The sequence below is a fragment of the Crocuta crocuta genome, unplaced genomic scaffold, assembly GCF_008692635.1.
Source record: "Crocuta crocuta isolate KB4526 unplaced genomic scaffold, BGI_CrCroc_1.0 scaffold337, whole genome shotgun sequence".
NCBI lineage: Eukaryota > Metazoa > Chordata > Mammalia > Carnivora > Hyaenidae > Crocuta > Crocuta crocuta.
The window spans coordinates 1,109,314-1,129,645 of NW_027528873.1; the positions used below are offsets into that span (position 1 = coordinate 1,109,314).

At 52.3% G+C, this 20,332-nt stretch overlaps 1 protein-coding gene across 2 annotated transcripts in view; it reads left to right on the forward strand.

Moving 5' to 3' along the window:
* Positions 1–2,768: 2,768 nt before the first annotated feature.
* Positions 2,769–20,332, forward strand: part of MRAS (muscle RAS oncogene homolog) — a 54,930-nt gene continuing 37,366 nt past the window's right edge. The window contains exon 1 of one of the 2 annotated variants that reach the window (XM_077756674.1): positions 2,769–2,788. The gene's annotated coding sequence lies outside the window, so the exon portion shown is untranslated. Of the gene's footprint in view, positions 2,789–4,827; positions 4,989–20,332 lie in introns of those variants that run through there. The other variant, XM_077756673.1, reaches the window with a different exon arrangement.

Genomic DNA, 20,332 nt, shown 5'->3' on the forward strand with positions numbered 1-20,332 from the left:
ACATATAGTAAAGATAAGTATTGTTTCGTTAAATTTTTGTTTCACTTGTATGTGTACATGTTTGGTTTTCCATGTAAAACCTACTTGTTTCTATGGGTTGCAGCCAAAATTATTTAAAAGCCACCGGACTCTAGTTTAAACAGAGGAAGGGCTAAGGGGGAGAAAAACAAATGATCTGAAACAAACGTATTAGTTGAATATGGACAACTTTTTGCAGAAGCCTGGCCATAACTGGGCAAGGATTGATTGAAAGCTGCTCTTCCAGCCCCAGGGAGCAAGAGGGAGTCCATGTGAGGGATAGACCACAAGCATCAGGAGCGATAAGCATCAGAGAAGAAAATTCTGTGACGCCTCGCTCCTAATGGGGCTGAGGTGAGAGGGGGTGTACCGAGGGTGCAGCAGGGAGAGTTCAAGGTGAGACACGACTGAATTTGGACTGGTACAAGCCATGAAACCCCTGAGAGGAACATGTAGTTCTTGGTACCTTATCACTGGCAGCCCCGTGCATAAAAGCCTGTTCTTGGCCCAGAAGAAAGGTCAGCCGAGGGGATGAATGGGCAGAGGGATGGGTGGCGTGAGGCTCTTCTGCTAACCCATGGTTGGTGCTTCAGGGTCAGTAAAAGATCTAATTGTAGCCACGAGCTTGAGGAGACTAGTATCCTTTTCACCTTTTCCCTGCTTTCCCAACGCGAAAACACACACACAGTTCACATGCCCATTGAAGCCACCAGACAGAAGGGAAAGAATATGGGCTCCGCGGTCAGAAGATCCTGACTCCCAGCCTACTGGCTGGATAAGACTGGTTTCTGCCTCCTTAAGTCCAAAACAGTGCAGGTAAGACCTTCCTCATAGGTTGTTGGGAGGTGTGCAGACTCATCATTGTGCCCGTGTCTGGCACACCACAAGTGTTCAGAGGCCCAGAGCTGCTTTTACCCCAGGGACCACACTGCGGCAGAGGGTTCTGGAGGAAGGGTGTGCTACAGTGACCTGGCTCACTCCTGGCCCTCAAAGTTCCTAGGCCTCCTAGGTTTGCCAACGGAACCCCCCACTTGGACATTAGGGCCTGAAATTTGGGCCTGAGTCCAGCCTGGGTTTTTGGCCAGGAGTCTTTCAGGCCAGGAGTCTGGCCTCCTACCATGCTGCAAACACACCTGGTCAGCCACGCAGATTGCTGAAGTTTTTGGCAAGAGTTCATCTCAGTCATATCTTGGCATATAAAGGTTTCTCTCTCTCTTTTCAGTCTAGCTGCATGTTATTTGTCCCTCAAGGCCTGGCTCAGTCATCACTTCTCTCAGAAAGCCTTCCCTGGGCACCCATGCCCTCCCCCACATTGGGTTAGGTCCCTTCCCTCTGGGCTCCCATAGGCGCTGGTATCTCTCTCTTCTACTGACTTACCCTCGGATGGCACTAGGAGTTCACCTGGAGGTAGGTCTCTGCCCCAGCACCCGGCACAATAGGTGCTCAGGCAGTGTTTACTGAATGAATGACTATTAGACTCAGGCCTCAGTGACCCTGTTCTCCAAAGCCCCTGTTTCCCAGTGACTGAACCACACATTATTTTAGGGTTCAAAGAGCTGAGGAGATGGCCCAAATGGGACAAGAGCCCTGTTGTGAGCCTCCAGTCACAACCTGCATTAGAGAATCCCGGGTACCTGTGTGTGATTACTAGCTGTTTAAGTTCCTTTCTGAGGAGGCAGATTTTTAAAGATTTGTATATGAACGTGGTATAAAGCCAATCTTCGTCTTGTGTAGTCATTGTCTCAGCTCAAGCTGAGGGCAATGAGGCCAGAGCACGGCGCCAGTCAGGGTCCAGGACAGAGGGAGCCCTGGGGGGCTGGCAGACACCAGGACACACAGACCCGGGCCAGTCTCCCCCAAGGCCTGTGGTAAATGGAAGGGGGAGAAAGAAGGAGGGTCAGGGGAAGACCCAGCCAGTCAAGAAGAGCATCTCTCCTTCTACCCCCCTCCTCAGCCAGTTCTTTTACTCCCTACCCAAGGTGAGGTACTTGACTGCTTGTAATGCCCCCGCCATGGAGACTCCTGGAGTCCACGGGGACTTTAGAGCAGCAGGTGGATGTGGGGGACACAACAGCTCTCATCAAATGGCTGGGGTGCCAGTCAGAACCTGCATCAGATTGGAAGCCCCAGGATGGCATGAAGGACTCGGTAGGCAGCTCCTCTTACGCTAGGGGTAGACGGTGAAGCTCTCAAAACCACAAGCAGATGGGTTCCCTCCTTGTGTCAAGCGGTTCCAGGTCATCATCAAGGTCCATCCACAAAATAAAAAAAAAAGTCTTCAAAATTGATACCAGTCATCAAAATTACAATGAGATACCACCTCACTCCCCCTAGGTTGGTATAATCAAAAAGACAATCATAAGCACAGGTGAGGGTGTGGAGACATTGGTACTCTAGTCCTTCCTAGGAATGTGGTGTAGCTGCCCTGAAGAGTTGGGGGGGCCCTCATGAGGTTAGACGTAGGTAAGCATATGATCCACAATTCTACTTCAGTTCTACCTCCAGGTTTATCCTCCAAGAGAACAGAAAACATACGTTCATACAAAGACTTGTACATTAATGCTGACAGGAGCTTGATTCATAACAGCCAAAAAGAACAACCAACCTCACTGTCCATCACCGGAAATGGATAAACAAAACGCGGTGTCTACATACAATGGAATCTTTTCCATCCTGAAGAGGAAGGAGCTGCTGCCGCACGCGCATCATGGATAGAACCCTGAAAACATAGTGCTGAGTGAAAGCAGCCGTCACACAAAGACCACATGTGGTATGATTCCATTTCTATGAAATGTCCTGAATAGGCAAATCCATAGGGACGGAAAGTAGATTAGCGGTTTCTAGAGACTGGGGGATGGGGATTGGGGAGTGACTGCCAATGGGTGAGGTTTTTTTTTTTTTTTGGAGGGGGAGGGGTGAAAATGTTCTGGAATTAAATAATGGTGATGGTTGCCCAACTTTGCGAATATACTAAAAACCACGTCATTTCCATTTTTAAAAAGAAAGAAAAAAATGTCGTTGACGGCGAGGAGTTAGCCGAACTGAAACAATAAAATGGAGCGCGAGTGTCGCCTGTGCCCGTCGCATCCATCCGAACGAACTTTGGGCCCAGGAACGGTGCGCCTAGGGGGCCCTGCGGGAAGAGGCGCCGGGTGAGGCTCTAGGAAGAGACACGGCCCGGGATTCGAAGAGAACGCTGTTGAGGTGGCGGCCGGGATCTCTGAGGACTGGGGAGGCGTCGGTAGGCTCACAAGTTGGCTGGGCCCGAGCGGCGACTTAAAGTCGGGGCGCAGAGNTATCTCAGTAATAAAAAGCAGCCTGCTTCACAAACAACCCTTCCCTGCGCCGCGGGGCTTGGGACTGCGGTCACAACTGAGGCCCGGTTCATTCATTGACCGGACCTGGCTGGGGCGCCCGTTGTGTAGGGCACAGCACCTGTTCCTGCTCTGCGGGAAAGGTAAAGGTAAAACAGCGCAGTGTGGTCAATAATGGGATCAGGGAAGCGCAGAGGGTGTGGGATCAGGCAGTGTGGAAGGCAGGGAAGGCCTCCTAGAGGAGGTGATGCCTGGCAGGAGCATGGGCACTGGACACCCAGTTCAACTCTGTGGCTGGAACTGAGATCTATGCTGGCCGTGGAGAAAGCTGAGGCTGAGGGGGGTGGGGGGAGGGAGGGGGAAGAGAGACAGAGACAGACAGACAAGGGCCGCCTCTTTGGATTGCAGAGCTTTGGGATTCCCCTTCCTCTCCCCATGGGCCCCTGTTGGTACCTAACCTCCTTGGGTTAAATGGTTCTTGCTTCTTCAAGACGCACACTCTGTCCTGGACCTGCGCAGAGAGAATGACTGACAAGGCTCAGAATTCTAGCCTCAAAAGAGTAATAAGGAGATCTGACTTAAAAACCCTGAAGCCCCACTGCAATAGTAGCTGTCAGCAGGGCTGACACAGACCAGGCACTTGACCAGGGCGTGCTCTCTCATCATTTGACAAGACTCTCACTGGGGTTTTATTGTAATCCCCATATGCCGATGGGGAGCTGTGGCTAGCAAATATCAGTAACTTGCCCAGGATCCTATCTAGAGACCTCTTCGGAGGGTCTGGCTGTCCCCAGCTTTAGGGCTCCAGATGCAGCCTGTGGTAGTGGTAAGCTTTTGCTGTGTTGCCAAGCACAGGTTGAAGTGTGGGGTGGTGAGCTGTTGCTATTAATAACTGACATGGGTCAGGGGCTTTGCAGTGAGCACAGTACTTCACGGAGACAGTTCGTAAGAGTTTCTCATGCTTCCCTTCCCAGGGCAGAAACTCGGGCTGGCTGACATTTTATAAATCTCCCAATTTCCTGTAAATTGCATGTCCCTGCTGACTGAGGCTGAAAATGTTTTGGGCCATGGTTTTCAACCTTCGGTCTGTTCTCGCTCCCAGCCGCCAGTGAGTTTCTTTGTCTGCGGTTTACGGTGTAGTTTTGTACTTTCTCTGCCAGGTCAGGAGGTATTAGGCTTTGATGCTCCCGGGTTTTCGAGGATGCAGGGTCTACCAGCCTCTCTGAAGGATGGTGGTGTTGAGGATGCCAGGTGCTGTAGCAGAAATTGCCCCCCACCCCGCGTCAATGTTTCTTTATGGAGAGGAGGGTGAGAGCTCCTTGCTGAACCCTGGTGAAGCAGGAGTCCTCCAGGCTCGCCTGCTCTGCTTTCACAGAAAGCATTTTGCATCTTCCACAACTCATGGCTTTCGCCTACAGAAGACATTTTTTGTGGCAGATATAACTTCTATTCTATTATTAGCTCTAACCATAGGTATTTCACATTTTCAGTTGATCTGAGCTGCTCACAAAGTGACAAATTTCGGGCTGGTTCCCAAGTTTGAGTGATCACCTGCAACCAGGGAGGACTACCAGACTATGATGAAGCGAGCTAGCTCCTGGGGTGACTGGTCCTCACGTCAGTCAGATTTGCATATTGACCAACCTGCTGGATCAAGTGAGTTCTCAGGGAAGCGTGACCTTCGCTTTGTATTTTACACCCCCTGTAATCAGTTCTGCCCGTGAAACATGTGCCCAAATGGAGTGTTCCTCCCTGTGAGTGATTGGAAACATACCTGCTCATGAGTGTTGTATAGTTTGTACAAGTCATACTGATGGGAGCTGAGTGAGAACACGTGGTTGTGTGAAGCTGGAATATTCTCAAGCATCAAGAGTGTGCATTGAGTCACAGAGGCTCTGTCCCTGCCAGGCTTGGGGCAGGCATCCAGCAATCTAAGATGGGCAGCTACCTTTGTCTGGGGACCGGAAAAAGGGAGGAGCCCAGTGAGCTCCCTGTGCCCCGGGCCACCTGGCAAGTATCCATTGTCTAGGGGCTGGGCAGAGAATTCAAGTTCTGAGAGGCCTTGCCAACCCTCACAATCTCGGGTGTTGCCACTGGGCCTCATGGTATGAAGTCGGTGGGCGCTGCTTTCGGCTGCAAATAACAAAACCCAAAGAATAGTAGATTATGCAGAGCTTAGATCTTCCAAGATGCTTATGAAGTCACCGTACACAGAGATGGACTATTAGTGCCACTTCCAGCAAGCTTTTGCATGGGAAAGGCAGCCAAGAAGGCTGAGGGTCTGGTGTCCAGAGCAATGGTTTTTGCCTTTTTTGGGTCACAGCCTCTTTAATATGCCAGGGAGAAGCCCAGAGAAAAGTTGCTTGGGTGTACAGAGTTGGGCATACAATTGAGGGGAGTCTTGGATCTCCAACAAGGCCTGGATTCCAGGTTAGATCCCCCGGTCTAAGCCCCGTTGTCTCGCTATTATTTACCGAGGACCTGCACTGTGGCTCTGCCCAGCCAGGCGATTCCACTCTGGTGGTAGAGTCCAGTGTCAAGAGTGAAAATGAGGGGTTAGTGCGCGCTTCAGACAACAGAGCTGATGTTGTGGAGGCTAAGGTGACAGCATATTGTGCCCCTTGGCGCCTGTCATGCACTCCTTGGTGCTCATCTCCAGTCTTCTAGGTGGTGTTCCTGCTGCATATGACGAGGTTGGTCTCGCCTGCTCCCAGAGACTGAGCCCCCGGCCCCTACCACTGAGCCCCCAGGGCCTTTTAGCATGATCCAAGGCAGCTCTCTGTAGCCATCCCTCTCGCAGGGTTCATGAAGTAGCAATGTGTGTTTCATTCTTTCATGTCCCACTCATTGACCTTTAGGTGTTTCTGGTAGCTTTACCAGGTGGGGACTGCTGATGGCCATGTGGCCGTATGACAGTGTGGGTCACTGCTGGTTGCTGAAGTGACATTTTCTGTCTCAGAGGGGCAGATTTGCATCTCCAGAGCTTGGCAGCTGGCCACCTGGATGGATAAAACACATGACAGACAATTAACATCTGGGTTGTGAAGCTAACAAGGTTTGGGAGAGCACCACGCTGGATCTGGGTGTGTGGTAATGTGCTGGTAGGATGAGCAAGGGATGGAGAGTTAGGGGCTCTGCGCCCTGGCTCTCGTCTTCTGTAACTGTGTAGAGGGCTCTGGGCATGTCTCATGCTGCAAGGACTCAGGCCCCATCTGTGACTTTGCTGCCTGCCCTCAGGCTCTTCATGGATTAGATGAAATACACACATGAGAACATGCTTGGGAGACCAGAAAGGGCCAGAAGGATTAAGAACATTCTGTGCCACAAGGACCCAGGCCCCATCTGTGACTTTGCTGCCTGCCCTCAGGGTTGTAACCACAGATAACAGAATCTTCGACACAGAAGGGGCCCTTGGAGTGTGGTGAGTCTAGATTCAGATCCCATAACTGTGCATATCTCAGAGTGGTCAGGGAGAGAACTTTAGGTGGGGCACATACAGCATCGTTTCGTTTCATTTTAATACACTTGTTTGTATGTATTATAAAACCCAGGCATACGTGCCTGGGAGGCTCAGTGGGTTAAGCATCTGACTCTTGATTTTGGCTTGGATCATGATGTCGCAGTTTGCAAGATCACTGCACTGATAGCGTGGAGCCTGCTTGGGATTCTGTCTCTCCCTCTCTCTGCCCCTCCCCAGCTCACTCACTCTCTGTCTCTGTTTCAAAATAAATAAATGAAAACTTAAAAAAAAAACCAACCCAGGCATTACATCAAACCCATTTTTTAAAAATAGATCTTTTGTTCAAATTAAGGCTAGAGAAAGATTTTAAGTTAAAAAGTATGGAGTGGGGGCATGCCTAGCTGGCTCAGTTGGGAGTGTGTGTGACTCTTGATTCAGGGTCTTGAGTTCAAGCCCCATATTGGGTGTAGAGATTACAAAAAAAAAATTAAATAAAAAGTATGGTGATTTTAAGGTAAAGATGAAGCCAGTTATAGTTCACCAGTAAATAAATATGGCCCAAATGGGAAAGTCCCCCCCCTTGAATACAGTCTGGGAACCGTTCAACAGGGGAGTTCCTCTCTTATAGCCTCTGAGGGGTGGTGGTGGGTCTTTGGCTTCAGCTAGACCCCTCTAGAGATGAGGAGCTTGCTGCGCCCAAATCCGTCCACTTTTCCATCTGAGACTCTTGTCCTTGAAGAGTTCCCTCCTTTCTCCCCTTAGCCTGCCCCACTGGCTCTGTACCCTATGAATCTCTGACAGCCCCGTTTTTTTTCCTCCAGCTCCAGATTTTTTTCCTTCAACTGCTGCTCGACTGGCATCGTTTAAAGACTGCCAGTCCCTCTCCATTCCCTACCTACCCCCTCCTTTTCTCCTTCCTCCTTCTCTTCCTTCAGCTGGGCCTGGGCTAGACACTGTACATTAGCTGCATGTAGGCCTCGCGGCAATTGCAATTAGCCTTTTATGTGTGTGGAAACTGAGGCTCAGGGTGGTTGAAGAGTCCACCTCCAGTCAAGGCCTGAGAAAAGCAGAGCCCAGGAGTCTGACCGAGGTCCATGTGGTCCCCAGGCACATGCTCCTTATGTTAGTTACCTGTGCTGCTCCCAGAACTGGATGGGCCAAAAATGACATGTCTTCTGTTTCCTGGTGCTCACGGGGCCTGGCCCTCAGGGGTCTGACCATCTGGGATCAGCGCTGCAGTGGAGCCAAGCCCCTGAGGAAAGGGGTAGCCGTGAGGACGGTACGAGGCAGCTGGAGCCGCAGAAGCAGCTGGTCAGTGAAGAGAGGCAGAGAGAGGCTGGGCGGCGGTGGTTTTCCCTGACTCCCGTTAATCTTACTGTCAACTGCGAACCCCTAAGTCATTTGTTTTTTTAATATTGAAAAATAAAAAAATTAAAACATAAAAGATCGTACCACAAACACCATATGCCAGTACCCAAAATGAACAGATGCAACCATTTAGTGGGCACGCCATCCTCTGCATGGGAAGGCAGGACGAGTTTCCCTGGTCACTGGGCCCGGCTGGTTTGGGCCTGTCCTTGGCCTGAGGCGGACTTTGGAGCCTGGCTCCTGAGTTTCTGCATACTGGCTCTTTCGGCCTCCTGTCCCCATCGAATTCAGCAGGTGCCCCGGGGCCTCCGTCCAGGTTGCTGAGAGCTGAGGAGAAACCATCGGCCAGCAGGGCAAGTGGGTGCTGCCGGATTTACCCCGTGTCAAAAAAGTGGACCTGCTCTCAGAAGCACCTGCTTTGACCACCGTGGGTTCAGACCAGGCTGCAGAGCACAGTTTGGTCACGCCTGCCCAAAGCGACTGCCATTTAAGTGGCAGACATATATATTTGGAACAGAGACAGAAGAAACATAATTTTCTTTTTATAATTAGATGGCAGTGATTTGCTAAGCAGCTCATCTTACACAAATCTTAGCAAAATCCATTTTCTATTCTGAAGTGTAGAAGAATTACTATAAAGGGCAGCGTGGTACCTTTCTGATCCCAGGCTTCGCCCCTGCAGCTCCCACAGAAGGAGAGCGCCGGTGCCTGGGCCTGGGCCCTGCTCTGCCGGCCCAGTGAGGCAGGAGGGGCGGCTCTCCCCATGTGGTGACGACCATACAGCCCCACCCCCAGCTGTTCTGCCACCCACCTCCACTCCATGCCAGAGCCTGGGCCTGCGTCACCCCTCAAAGCAAGCTTCAGGTTACAGCAGTTAGCAAAGTCAAATGCTCCTGAAAGCTTTGCGGAAGAGATTCAAAACCTTCCTCAAAACCTTCCGGAAACACCCATATGGAGGGAGTCATGACGGGGACAAAAATTTGAAGTAGTTTCATAAGAGAACATGGGGACCTCAGGTGGCCCCCAAGTCCTCTTTATTAAATGGTAAGAATGGGTTGAAACGTTCTCTGTCCCTGAGTGGCCAGTAAGGGACAACACTACCTGGTGGCCTTCGCTCAGTTTGACAAGTGCAGCAGGGGCCTGCGGCCGAGCCCCAGGACCTTGGAGGGACCTGCTCCATGGGGTTTGTCTTCCAATGAAAGCGGCCGGGAGCTGCACCGGGTAAGGCAGTTAAAAGTGGTCTGAGACCAGTTCCTGTTCGGTTATACCGAAATACACATACTCTGTTCCTAGGCCCATGCCTCTCTCTTTTCTGAATCTGATGATTTGGATTATGTCTACTTAATTCTTTCCCTTATTTCTGACCATCTCTACTCTGGCTCCGGCCTTCACTTTGCTCACTTAAATTACTGCAATATCGTTCTGACCGTTTCTCTGTCTCTAATTTTGCCCCCTGTAAATCCATCTTAAAGTACAAAATGAAATCTCAGAATCAAATCTGAGCATTTTACTCCCTTGCCCCCAGACCCTCAATGAGTAAGGAGAAGGGGCTGGTCCTGCCAAATGCTAAAATACTACAAACCAGGCCCTGGCACAGGAGGAGATCGGCCAATGAAACAGAATAGAGTACCTTCCCTGAAGTCCTATCGCCTCCCTCCACCCCCACCCCCACATTGAAAAAACCTTTTTATTGGAAATGTGACCCACTTTCAAAGGAAAAGTTCTGGTTTCATGAGTATCTGCTGTATACACTTGGTATAGGTTGCCCCCACTAGACCAAATACCCAGACTCTACCCAAGTACCCAAACGCTGAAAGTGCCCATGGGCATGTGGAGGTTGCCAGAGGGGTGGTGGGTGGAGTTGGGAAGACCCACCCACCCATCGCAGCTAATCATTCTCAGCGGGTCAAGGGACACTTGCTTGCCTCCCCAAAGCATTATATATTCATTTCGAAAGCAACATTAATTTTAATTCCATTGAGATTTCTTTTTTTTATCCTTTAGAAAATTGCATCATACCTTCTTGAAAATTCCCCCACTTAGATAACCCACACCTTCACCCCTCTATATCTGAATTCCACTGGAAATGTAGGGCCCACGGAAGAGAGAGAGGCAAGCCCATCTTTCTGGGAGAGGACCATTCTCTCACAAGTCGGCTCAGCTGCCCAAAATAGCCTCTATCGTGTTCTCTCATTGCTGGCTTTATTGTAACCAGAGATGATAGAAAAGGGTGGAGCCACTGTCCCAAAGCCTAGGGGCATATATGAAAAAAATAACTGTATGAGATCCGTCTTCTCAGCCGTGCCTCCACACCCACATTCCTCAGGTTGAGGTTCCTTGGGCAGAGGAGCTGGGAAGGTCTGGTGCTCCTCACACCCAGCCCTTCTCCAGGAAGCCAGGCCCCAGGTGCCCTCTGGCCTCCCTGGGAGCTAAGAGCAGCTGGCATCAGAACTTTCCCGTCCACCCCCACTCACTGACCCCCGACCCCGCCCGCCCACAGTGGACAGCAGCCTGAGTCCACTTATCTGGGACTGGGTGGGTGTTTCCTGCATGTTTGAGATTTTACAGAGGAAATCAAAATAAAGAAACAAAGCCTTTGTTTTACTTCTGGACTCAAACTGGGGATGGCTGGAGGGATGGAAAGGGGAGCAGGAGTAGGTCGCCTGGCGGTCCAACAAAATAACCGTTCTAATAAAGCATTTAACAGGGACTTTTTTCTATTTAGGGTTGGTGTGAGTGAATAGGAAAGACAGGGCGGAGGGCTGGGAGAGCCTCTTTGTGGGGAAGGAGAGGCCCCCAGGCAGGCTCTGTGGCAAGGGTCTGGGACCACCAGCAGGGCTGCAGAATTGGAAGCCCGAGGGGCCACAGAGAGTCTCAGCCCTCTTTTCCCGCCTCAGAAGACCCACCGGAGAGCAGGGACCGCAGGGCCAGAGAACCCCAGCTCCAGTTTCTGCCCCACTACCTGTTGTCATGTGACCTTGGGTGGTTCCCCCGCCAGTGTGAGCCTCCCTTGCCTGGTCCCCAGCAGGTAACAATGCAGATGTCCCAGTCACCCCATCCCGTTCTTCCTGTCCTACTTATACTGGATTAGGCCCTCATCCCACATATGTGGAAATGGGGAAGTGCTCTCCCCAGGATTTTTTCATTCTTCCCAAAGGATTTGCTCCTTGGAGAAGTTCTCTGAATGTATCATCTATTTTTCTTTATTTTTTATTTTTTATTTTTTTAATGTTTATTTTTGAGAGAGAGAGACAGAGACAGAGCATGAACAGGGGAGGAGCAGAGAGAGAGAGGGAGACACAGAATCCAAAGCAGGCTCCAGTCCTGACCTAGGCTGTCAGCACAGAGCCCATTGTGGGGCTTGAACTCAGAAACCATGAGATCATGACGTGAACTGAAGTCAGATGCTTAACCGACTGAGCCACCCAGCTGCCCCATTTATTATTTTTTTTTAAACTTACCCAGGCATTGATGAAAACACTCCTTATCTTCAGTATCTCTGAGGATTTCAGGGTGCGGACCATGTCCGCTGGCCATCTGGCCTCCCTAGTCAGCTGCCCCACTTTGCCCCGTGCTTGTGTACAGTTGGCTTGCTTCCTCATTCCCTAAGCCCCACTAAGCCAGGGCTAGTGTGTGTAACAGGCTTTCACCAAGGGCTCATAAGAAAGGGCTTACCCATTGCTCAGAACAGGGCAGGAGCTAAAACTGAGTAGTAGACAGGCTCCTCTTGTGCGCTTACCGTTAAAGGATTTCTCCCTGCCTGTCTGTCTCCTCAAGCCTAGTTTACTGCCATTTTCCAGGGACCAGTTTTCCTGGACACTTTCCCCCAGAACTTCTGAGAACTCCAAATTTCCATTACTTTTGGTTGCAAAGCAGTAATGACATCGGTTCTGGACTAGTCTGTGAGCCTACACTTTGGCCTCAGAAAAAAGCCACCAAAGAGCCTGTCTAAGCAAGAATTCTGCCCCCTAGCCTTACACCATTAGCCAGGTGTAAGCTAGCACCTTCAGTACGAGACCCATCAGTTTTAAGTTAGGCCTTCTTTCCCAGTGACCAGAGCAAACCCAAGTGTGAATTTTTTTCCTTCCTGTTAGAGCATCTTGTAGCATAGCCATGAGGATTAGAGCCGATGGAAATCAACAAATATTTAGTGAGCACCTACTCTGTGTCAGGCACGTGTGGGGCACCCGAGGGACAGTGGAGAATAGAACAGAGGACGGGCCCTGTGCTCATAGAGCCTGACACAGTACATAAGTAAAGAATTGAGAAGCAGCATGCAAAGAGCTGTCAAGGACAGCTGAGTGTCTGGAAGAGTGTAACAGTAATATCTCACCTCGTCCAGGGTGTGGCAGGGCGTGCTCAGGGGAGTAGATGTAAAGTGCTGAGGATGAGGTCAGGACTTAATAAACAGGCATCCGTCCTGGCCACAGGACTCAGTCTGATGACACCTACACTGGCTGCTGCTACTGCCAACAGTAGTTTTGCATCGAGGGGTTTATAATGTTTTCCAAGGTTACACGGCCAGTACGTGACGCACCCAGGATTCAGAACTGGACGCGTCGGACCAGTTTCCGTGCTCCCAACATGTGCTCTGTCTCCAGCTTTTATGCCCCTGGGATGGCCTCCATGAGATGGGCTGTAGGGTGGGGCATAGCTCTGAAGCTTCCTCCTTTCTCTACATCCCTGCGACAAGTTGGCAAGGATTGTGGATTCTGATCATTCCTCCATCATCAGAAACAAAATGTGCTTCCTTGTTAAATCATGGGATGGCCAAGCAGCAGGAGCAGTAATACTTCAGTCCATCTCAGGGGCTGGGATCTCTCTGTCGAGTGAGGAAACAAAGACACAAACAGATTGAGCAGCGACCTAAGGCCACATACCTAGCAGAGGGGCAAATACTTTGATGCAGGATTTTTGATAAAAGTGCTGTATGTGGAAAAAACAGGTGGGAGGCCAGTGGTAGCTCCTGGATGGGTCACACCCCTATGGGAATGGAGCCGGTCTGCCAGCTGTGCCCACTGCCCCCTCCCGCACCCCGGGCACAGCTGTCTGGCCTGGCTAGGCTGGTGAGGTGGGTGGGAGAAATGCAGTAATATTTCGCACTTGGGGAGTTTGGGGTGAAAAGTTGCCTTTCCAGCTGAGTGGGCTTAAAATCAGGAGTTTGAGAAGGTCCTTGAAAAGTGAGCACCCCACTGCCAGCCCTGGCGCACTCCTCCAGAGCCAGGCTGCTGGACCCTATTCCTTCCTCTGTCCTGCTTCATAGGCCTTTGTGAGGGAAACCCACACCTCCCCAGCTGCTCATTGTCATGCCCACCTCGTTTTCAGGAAGTTTCCCGTTTATTTTGCTCCAGCCCAGATCTCTACAGTCTGGTTGCTCTTTTAAAATGGAGATTAGATTGCTTCTCCCCACCTCAGTCAAGAGCCTGGACTGTGTTTCTTTCTCATTTTTGGTTCAACATAAAAATTTTAACCTTTTTCATGAATGGTGCTTGACATCATCAATATAAATGTTAGAAACAAATCAAAGAAGTGGTTGTTTCTGTATAAGTCTTTCTGCCCTTTGCCTCCCTGGGTTCTGAACTCTCCCCAGGTGGTCTGTGTGCCTTCCCCCTAATGACTGTGCACCTGCAAAGTCTCCAGGATGAGTCACCCCTGCTGCTACTCCTCCTCAGTGTCATCTCCACATCCTTTAATCTCATGTGGCCAGAGCCAGGCTGGGGCAGTGCAAAGGGTTGTCGGCTCCCACTCGATGTGTGTGCATGCTAATGCATGCTTGAGGTGGCCAGGGATGGGGGCAGGTGCCCTTGTGGCTGGGAGCCACCCAGGGGGATTTGTTTGGCTTATACGATGTATAGAACTTTTTAATGGGTAGCTAATGTAAAACCTCAGTTTCATGTAAACATTCAGATTCCAAGCTACTCTTAAACTATTTAGGCTATCTGGCAACCCTGTTGCAGATAGGCTCATGTTGGAGTAGTCAGTCGGTGGAGGGTAACAGCGGTCTCCTATTTGCCACAGGCCCCGCTGCTCCCTGCTGCCTGCACCTGCCTCCTCCTCTCATTTATCCACCTGGTCTTTGCAAACATGTGAGGTTGCGATGTTCACTTGTCTCCTGAGTGCCTCTTTGTGTCACTGCAAGGAAAGCAGTTCAGATAGTGGGCCAGCCAGGATTGGAGGGCTGGAGTTTAGCCATAGTCGGACCTGGCAAGAAGTGTCCACCTCCTAGCAGGGGGGCTGCTGACACAGAGCCATGCCTGCCCCTGGCCTCCAGGCCTTCCCTGTGCTGTCACCACCCCTGCCTTTGTGCTGAATTTCTTACTTCCTCGTGTGCTACTGTGAGGCCACGGTTCCATGAGACAGGCAGCTCTGGGCTGACACAGCCCTGAAGCTCAGCTCTATACACACATACACGCAAGCACACATGCGAGCACGCGCACGCGCGCGCACACACACACACACACACACACACATGCACACCACTTAGGGGAAAGACAGTACTAAAAGATTTGCCTTGTTGCCACCAGCAGGCTCCAGGGCCAGAGTGTGGCATTCCCAAATCAGCAGGTGGAGTGGTCAGGGAGCTGGGACCTGGAAGCTGCAGGGGGCGCAGTGTTTTGGAAGTGTGAGTGGAAGGGAAGGACACCCCCGCTGTCACCTATTTCTCCTAATGGGCCAGGGCCCATGTGTGTCCAGTGGAACTCCTAATTTGATATGTCCCTTATGAGAGCCAGCATTCCCTACTCCAGTACCCGGCTGGCCCATCGGGTATAGTGCCCACACCACCCCTGCCTGACCCTCTACCCAGGCCAGAATTCCAGCTGCCTCCCAGTGTCAGCCCTGTGTTGTGGAAATGCAGACAGCAGACCCCCGCAGCGTCTCTGTGCAGAAAGCTGTGCCTGGGCACTAGTGAGGTGATGGAGATGAGGTCCGGCCCTCAGACCCCTGCCCTACCCTAGCGGGGGACTGTGACGGGGAAATAGCTCCCCGGCTCCTAGATTTGAAGGGAGACGTAGAGGTGCTTGTTCCGCAGAAGAGGTAGAATGGCCCTGTGGCTGAGCTGGGAGCTTTGTGGTCAGACTCACAGACAGACAAGCCACAGAACTTCTGTGACCTCAGCGCTGCTTGCTGACAGGTGCTCGACAGCGCCTTCCTGGTGCGGTGGCCATGAGGAGTCAAATGGCATAATGGCTACCAGGCACCTTGCCCCCTGCCACCTGGCTGGCAGCCCCTCATCACAAGTGAGGGGGCTGCGTGGATGGAGGCCTGGAAGGCAGGGGAGGGCTAGGGAGGAAGGGATCAATTCAGGAGGCTGAGGGAAACAGGGGAGCTCTTCCTTCTAGAGGGAATGTTTTGGCAGGCGGAGGAAAGGTAAAAAGGCAGACAGGGAACATTCGTTGGCAGACCCCAAGGTGCCCTGCCAGGGGCCAGAGCCCCTGACAAATTAGGCACCAGCCCTGTCCTCAAGGACGCCACATTAGGCATCAGCAAAGAGGCTGCATGAGGGGGCCAGCGGTGCTGGGGGCTGTTCAAGGAGGGCCTGGGATGCTCCGGTCAGCAGAGAGCTTCCGGCACCCGTGGGCGGTTTTTCCAGGGTTGGCTGAGGAGTGATAGCGCTGGAGTGATGGGAGGGTAAGGGGGGGCAGAGCCCAGCCGCAGAGGTGCTCCTGCCACAAATGGCAGACTTGCTAGGCCTTGGCCTTGGATCTGAGGTCAAGGGGTATGTGAGCTGCTAGGGGAGGAAGAGGACAGAAAGGCGGGACAAGGGGTCTCGAGGGGGTTGGCTATTGGCTGAGTCCATTTTGAGAAGGGTTGAGCCTGAGCAGCCCCCCCCCCCCACACTCCCGAGGCGCTGTGAGGGGGCAGCTGCGTCAGAATGAGGAGAGAAGGGGACTGCGGCCTGCCAGGCTCTAGGGGAGCCTGAGGGCCCTCACTTTGGGGACTCCCAGAGTGCACCGAAGCTGACCCTCACTGGTGGGGAGACTGCCAGAATGACCTTCCCGGAGGGTGTGCAGGCTCCCCGGGGAGGCTGCCAAGCTCCCCAAGGCCACAGGGGAGACTGCCCAGGCCCCAGCACTGGGAAAATATTAATAGGCCCCTGGGGCTGCGAGTAATAATTTAATTGTAAAGCCACTTCCTCCTCTCTGCCCTAGCTGCCACTGATGGGAGCTGTGACCCAGGTGGCACCCCTGGAGGGAGTTCACGGCCACCCCCCCTGTGGTGGTGGCACATGGGGACCTGGTGGGGGGTGCTGGGGTGGGAGGTCTGAGGCCGAGAGGCCCAGTGGCAGTGCCCCATGAGCTGGAGATGCCGGGGGGAACGTCGTTCTGAAGGGCTACGTGGACCCTCGCTAACCGCTCTGTCCAGAGCCTCAGGCCTACCAGGTGCCCTGGACTAGCTGTGTGGTGAGCGAGGCAGAGCGTTAGTTTTTAGTTGCCAAGTCCCAGCTTTCCCCGTTACCACACTGCCGCCCTGGGCAAATGCCTGAACATTCTTGACTCCGTCTCCCCGCTGGTAACATGGGGAGACCAAATGCCACCCTGCATTGTCCTGCCTTGCTGTGCTGGCCCACCTGCATGACATTCCTGCTCCCACCTGACCTTGTATCCTTTCCCCATCTGCTTCCCTCTTCTCGGAGCTTCTGGAATATTCAGAGTGTCTCCCTGCAAGCTATCCAGTCTCCCCTGGCTTTTCTCTCTGGTCAGACTCCCTGTGGAGAGCAGAGAGTTCTGGGCAGACAAGATGCCCCTCCAGGGCAGAATGGGGGCGCTGAGGCCCATACATGGTCAGCGTAAGAGCACACCCAGGAAGGAGCAGTGAGTGCTGAGTTCTGTTGAGTTGTCAGCTGTGGAACCAGCCGGTTCCCAGGGCATGAGCTCGGGCGGGACTCTGGAGGGAAGCAGGAGGGCTTTCCGCAGGAGGAAGGGCTTGAGCTGGGTTTTGAAGAATGCTGGTGATGGGAGCAACTTGATGTTTACTGAGCGCTTGCTGTGGGCCAGACACAACCAGGCAAGTCAGTGGAGCCTGTCGTGAGCACCATGAGGCAGTTGCAGCCACCGTGCCTGCCTCTACAGAAGAGGGAATCGAGATGCCGAGGATACGTAACTGGCTTAAGGTTGCAGGCTGCCTGAGTCCTTGGCTCAGGCTCCGTGCTGAGCGGTGCCAGGGGAGGGGCCGGCCCCAAGCTGGGCAGAGAGCCGTTGGTGTCCAGGGGCATGAGGAAGCAGGCTGGGCCCGCAGCAGCGACCAGCCCGGTGGAGAGGGGCCCACAGAAAGGTGCTGGGAGATGGGTCTCAAAGCTACCCGGTACTCCCGCAGGGACAGCTGCCTGACCCCCTGCCTCCTCCCTGGTCCCAAGGGCAGGAGAATGCAGCAGTACGAGACCTGCACGCTGTTGGGCAGACTTTGTCCCAGTTGGGAGCGGGGGCGTGCCTGTTCCAAGTGACTAGTATCTGCCCCTGGTGCCTCTTGGGCCCTGACCTGCTTGGCTGCCTCCCCCACAGAAGTAGGGATGTGGCCTTGGAGGCCTGTGTGACTCAGACCTCACTCTCCTGGCTCTCTGCTGATCTCTTTCCAGCACTCCTGGACCTGCTGCCTCTAGCCTGGCCTGACCCTGTACCCACTCACCGTTTTGCCAGCCATGAGAAAATGCCATGGGCTCGGGAGCTGTACTGCATGGTTTCAGAGCCCAGCGCTGCCCCTTTTTAGCTGGATGACCTCAGGAGGGTTAGTTTGCTTTGTTGTTGTGCCTCAGTTTCTTCAACTGTAAAATGGGGATAATCGAAGTTATACCTCACAGGGCTGTTGTGAGAAATAAATGAGCTAATATGGTAAAATCTTCCACCAGCATCAGACACATCACTTACATTAATTGTTAGTTGTGTTTAGCATTGACCACTCTTGTAATTATTATAGTAGGTGTTTCTACACACCTACTCTGGGACTTATGCTGCTGGGGCATAAGTGGCTCAGCTCCAGGCCCTGTCAGGAGGCACTCTCTGGCTAGTGGGTAGGACCCAAGTATGAGCAGAGATATGAGGAAGCACATGGTACTTGGGGGTCCTGAGTAAGGCTAGGGGCACTGATCCCTCCCCTGGTTTACTTCAAGCACTGGCCTTGCCTGGATCTCTGGATCCCTGTCTGACCATCTCTGCCAGCAGTCCAGGTGTGGTCCTGGCAGAGGAGTTTGGATTTGATGGGGTAGAAAAGCAGGGGCTGATGAATTAGCACAAGACTTGGGTAATAGGCTTCTCCAGAGACAACCAGGCAGGCTCCCTCGAAGGTCCTGCGCACCCCCACCCAGCCAGTAGGTGATATGTTTTGGAGGGAGCCGGAAGAGTGGTGGGTCAGATCTGGGGTGGCAAACAAGTTTCCTCTCTGGATCCGTCACCTGGTTCTGGCTGCCAAGGTGCTGCATCAAAAAGGGTTCTAATACTGAGCAGGAAGAGGACAGTGATTGATTTTGATGCCCACATGGATCTGGGGATGGGAGGAGTGGCACCCAGCCACATACTCACCATCTAAAAGCCAGTGGCATTTAAGGTCCTTTATCACACACTAACACACACGGTTGGGTGGGTGGGTAAGTCTTGATATTATAGTGAGCTGAACGCACTGGTGGCTTCCTGGAGGGGTGGGTGAATGGAGCCAGGATTAGCAGCAATGTGAGACAACGGCCGGAGCAAGGTCTTGGAGAGAGGAGCGTGAAGTCCTAAGGGATATACTGAGTGGCCTAGACCCCTGGCGGGACGGCACACCGTTTACACACAGCCTGCAAGGCAGCAGCCCTGGGGAAGCTGCCCATTTCTGGGAATTGTGCAGAAGGGAAGGGCAGCTCCTGGAATGCAGAGCCATTTCCTCCACACGGGTGGGGTCACTCCCCCCAGCGTGTCCTCATCCCCCTGAGCTGGGCACACCCAGACATCATGGAGCTGAGATTAGCTTCCCAGAGCTGATTCAGCTCAATGTGATGGAAAGTCCATACACTCTCCCAGAAGCTTCATTAGCAGTGAGCGTTCCCCCTCTTCCAGCCTTATCTGTCAGACAACTTACAGTTCAACTGGTAGNGGGGGGGGGGGGCTTTAAAATAATTAGTATAGGGTGTTGTATGGAAACCAATTTGACACTAAATTATATTAAAAAAATAATTAGTAGAGAAGTAGAGAAGTGAAAAGCAGTGAAAACTAAATTTTCGATCAGGTTAGCAGCATCTCTGGGGGAGGCTTCGGGTTGGCCACTGTCCCAGCTCCAAGAATCCATGGTCCTTTAGTCAGGGCCAGGGAAGCTACTGACAAGGATGAAGAGTGCCCTGTGGGTTAGTGAAATCACCATGATAGTCAAAGTAAAGCCCCGCGATGCTGTAAGACTCAGCACCCCAGGAACTTGAGGCAGTGTGATGTGACAGTTCCCAGTGGGACCTTCGAGGTCCAGCCAGTCCCCTGCAAGTACCCGCTGAATGGTGGGGAGTGTGTGGCTATGGAGCCTCTCCTGGGCACCAGTTGTTTGGGCCAGGACTTGTGGCATTGCTTTGGAAGTGGGACTGGCTGCTAGGATGGGGTGCATGGGGAGGCCAGGGAGCCCATGGACCCCTTGACAATTTCTGCAGGCAAAGCTCTTCATTTTTGTTTGTTTGTTTAGTTTATTTATTTATTTTGGGAGAGAGAGGGTGAGCGAGCATGAGTGGGGGAGGGGACAGAGAGAGCAAGAGGATAGAGGATGCTCTATGCTGTCGGTGCAGAGGCTTATGTGGGGCTTGAACTCATGAACCGTGAGATCATGACCAGAGCTGGAATCAAGAGTTGGACGCCTAACTGACTAAGCTGCCCAGGTGCCCCACAGCTATCCCTTTTATATGTGCCCACTTACAAAAATGGGGAATGTTTCAGGCTATTCTTTTGGGAAACAAAAGAATATTGTTTTTTGGGAAAAAATTCTTTTTCCCAAAAGAATTCCTAAAAATAATTCAGCCCTAGAAACTGAATCTGGGAGAATGGAACAGATTTGGTAAAGGATCCTAGTCACTGGACACTGCCGTTTTGGGGGTTGGTGGAGCGCTCTGTCATCCTAGGCATTTATATTGGTTATTGTATTGGGTCCTCCAGTGGCCCTGTGCAGTACAGGTGCCTTTAGGGCTGTGGGTGGGGCAGGCAAGTGGCCCAAACCACTGGGGTCTACC